This window comes from Hippoglossus hippoglossus, chromosome 2 (genome assembly GCF_009819705.1).
Source record: "Hippoglossus hippoglossus isolate fHipHip1 chromosome 2, fHipHip1.pri, whole genome shotgun sequence".
In the NCBI taxonomy this organism is placed as follows: Eukaryota; Metazoa; Chordata; class Actinopteri; order Pleuronectiformes; family Pleuronectidae; genus Hippoglossus; species Hippoglossus hippoglossus.
In genome coordinates this window covers 555,349-558,956 of record NC_047152.1, presented here as the reverse complement: position 1 = coordinate 558,956, position 3,608 = coordinate 555,349, and positions in this window count along the sequence as shown.

Sequence of the window (3,608 nt, the reverse complement as noted above, 5' to 3'; positions counted from 1 at the left end):
TGATTCATATTTCTGCTGCCTTTGCTGTTTTCACGTACCGATAAAAGCTTTTTTTTCTTTTATCAACACTGAGACTCAGTTGAAAGCACAAAACAAATCACCTGGTTTGCTTTTTCCACATGTCACCGTTATCTAATGTTTTCCAAAACTTCACAGTTGGTATATTACAGGGAAATGCACTAAATCACATTAAGACGAGCATTTTTTGCTGTGGTGTGCACTGTGGAAACATGGTTCATTCCATGTTCTGTGTGGAATGGACAACGTTATGGATGTGGCATAGAGAAACAATTACATTTACAGAATAAGAAATCTTTTTGCACAGTAAACATAAAACACATTAAGATGAAGAACATATCATCCCAATGCTGCTGTAGCTGACGTTTTCTGGAGTTCGGTATTCGGTGTTCTCTCGTTTTGATCTTTGCCAGAAGCTTGTTCAAACATAAGAACAGAAAATAGCGTTTGACGCGTTTCTCCTTGAAGCACCCATGTGAGCAGCTGTCTCCAGGCGAGCAACCGGAGAGATCCAGCCCCAGCACGAGGTTTCACAGACGCCTGGAGGTAGCCAGGTGGCGTCCCATCGTTGGCTTTGTGTTAGTGTTAGGGTCTCAATCCAAAGAGTTGTGTCACAAACGTTTAGACAAGTCCAAGCACACGTGGGCTGACGTGTTCTTGATCATTTTGGAGATGTTCCTCTGTAGCTGGCCAGCAGGGCGGGACACTGCTGTTGGAAACGATTCAAGGTTCCTCACAGTCCTCAAGGACGTGGTAGCTGCTGCAGGGGGGTCTCCAAAATTGAACATCTGTCTTGGGGACAGAATTCATGTATCTTGGCATTCCGTGATCTAAGAATATTTGGAGATCTGCAGAGGTTTCACAAAGGTATTGAACAACTCTCCCGAGAAAACACTGCATCATAAGATCAAGAGTTCCCCCCGAAGTGACATCAATGAGCAATAACTTCCGTGATGTTTTTTTGAGAAAACAGGACAGTTTCTGCTTTGGGTCACAGCGCCGGAGAAGACTTTGTCAATCCGCTGTCAGAGGACAAGCTCCCAGATATATCCAGATTAGAGCCTCCAACTTTAGGAGAGCTTGACCATGTCTGATGACAGGAAATCGTCCCCGCGATAGATTTTTAGTATTGCCCTCAGGCGTAGTCGTAGCGTGTTGAAGTACACTAGCCCAGCCAGTAGCAATTAGCTTGCAGTTTGTCGACAGCGTGGGGTGAAGCTTTAATGCTCCAGGGATTAAACGGGTCGGGATGCTCGAGATGCAAAATTGCTTTTGAGCACAAACAGCAGACCGACGGCGCCGTTTAATATTGCTCGGACACCGGCATTACCGCACTCGTTTGGATTCGCTCAGCGTGTGGTTTTAACACCGACAAAAACCATGGCTTTAAGTGTCAATGCGGAAACTGTCCCAAGACTAACAGATCAAACCGGGGGGGGTGATAGTGTGTGTAGTTGTGGCGTACGGCTTAAAGCAGGTACCTCTTTTATCAGCGCATCCATGGCAGCCTCGAGATGATCTGGTTTTTCCAGTCGGACGTTTTCCAGGTGGCACATGACGCAGATCTGGCACCACGTATAGATGTTACAATCTAACAGTGAACCTGATTTTTATGAGACATGGTAAATGAAACGCTTGTTGCGGCCTGCAGCTCTTACACAATGCATGATGCAACAATTCCCCTGCACACTGCTTACTCCCTTGCACACCTGCATCTTCCTGCAGTAGCTAAGGGGAGAATAACAATAGGATTCACAAGGCGTCTTGATCACCACCTGCTGGCTGGCTGGCAGCACAGGTCATTAATCCATTCCTCCTCCGTGTCCGCGGGTGTCGTATCACGCTGTTACATGCACAACAGATAATTGTTTCCTCTTAAGTTTGTTCTTGATTAGTTGTTTGATGCTGTAAAAATGGCAGACTCTGGCTTCAAATGCACCAGATGACCAGCATTCGTTTCCAGGATATTCTGGCTTCATTTCTGGATAGTGGAAGAGGCGTCATCCATTTTTGTGTACGTATTTCAGTCGCATCAAACTCAGTCACAGCAAAAAAATAACAGAATTTTTACGTCACCAACACAACCAATGGTGAACCAAGCCTGACACACTAATGTCATTCTAATATTATAAGTTATTAGTAGATTCAATGGCAGAGATGGAAAAAACATGTGCAGGGATTTCACAAACAAATTGGATGCACACCTTTATTGCCTTCACTAATTCAGATAAATGAGTCAAATGCTGTGCAACTGCTTTCTTTGACATCTTAAAAAATAAACACACACAACTGAATTTAGCAGTGACTGGTTAACTGCACTCGGCAAGTTATCAACAACTCTATGTATATGTATGAGAGCTAGGCTTGGTAGTTTCCCCTATTTTAATGCATTCGGACTTCATTAAGATCTTCATGCATTGATTCCTGCCACCCTAATGCACACTATTGCAAAAGAGATGCGGGAAGTTGATGTATTATGACTGTAAAGTGGTCCCGGAGAGCTATTACCATTTTGTATAAACAGACAAACACTGAATTGATCCCAAAGGAAAATGGTGTGCTCCGGGGTAACTACACAAGAAAAAAAAAAAGAAAAGTTCTTGCATTTACAAGACCCCCGTCTGCGGACGGTGATCGTTTGCCGGCGGAGTTAATGTATTTCTTGTTTTTGATCTCACTGATGCATATTCATAACCTCCACCTACAATGCTGTGCTTTGTGTGAGTTTATGCAGATTGCCTGTTGGAGTTAAAGTTACCAGGCTCCGGTTAGGGAAAAACAATGTTGACATACGGGCGACAGGCAAAACATTCACAATCTCCTCCAGCTTTGCTACTTTAACATATTATTTCAAGTTCAGGCTTGTGCACAGCCTGCATGCAGGCGGGCTGTTGAATGCATGCTTACATGTACTCAATTACTTTTTTGCTGAAATATTTCTACGGACAGTTTCCATAACGAACACAAAAAAAACCCAATCCAAATATGTTTTTTTCCCGTTTTGATGATTTACAAAAGGGTCATTCTACTCTCCCCGCCTGTATTTCCATTTCATCATTTCTATTCATTATCATCTTCGTTCATCTGTTGCCGTCGGCAGCAGTCATCGCTCCTCTCCGTCCCTGTTGCAACCACGGGTCCTCAGTCCCCCCCCCCCCCCCGATCTCCTTCATCCATCCCATCTCCTACAGATTACATTACTTTACAACAGAGCAGCAGCACAAAATATGTGTTGTCATAGAAAAGCAATCACCGGCTGGGTTATTTATGTGTCACACCAGAGCCTGGGCTTTGCACCCACATCCCTGTCTGTGGTTGTTGGTTTAAGGCGGTTATAGTTAAATGGAAAGAAACACAGTCTCTCTTGTTTCATGTGTTAAACCAAACCACAATCTTTCCTTAACCTGAACCAAGTATTGTGTGTTTTTTTTAAAGGAAGACAATGGACACATATGACAACACATATTCTGGATATTTTAGCTCTGTAGTTTGTATTTTTAATTTCATTCTTGCTAACACCACCATGTTATTTGCTGTATTATCAGGTCATTACCAGCATTAATTAAAACACCAGCACTAACTTCCTGGTC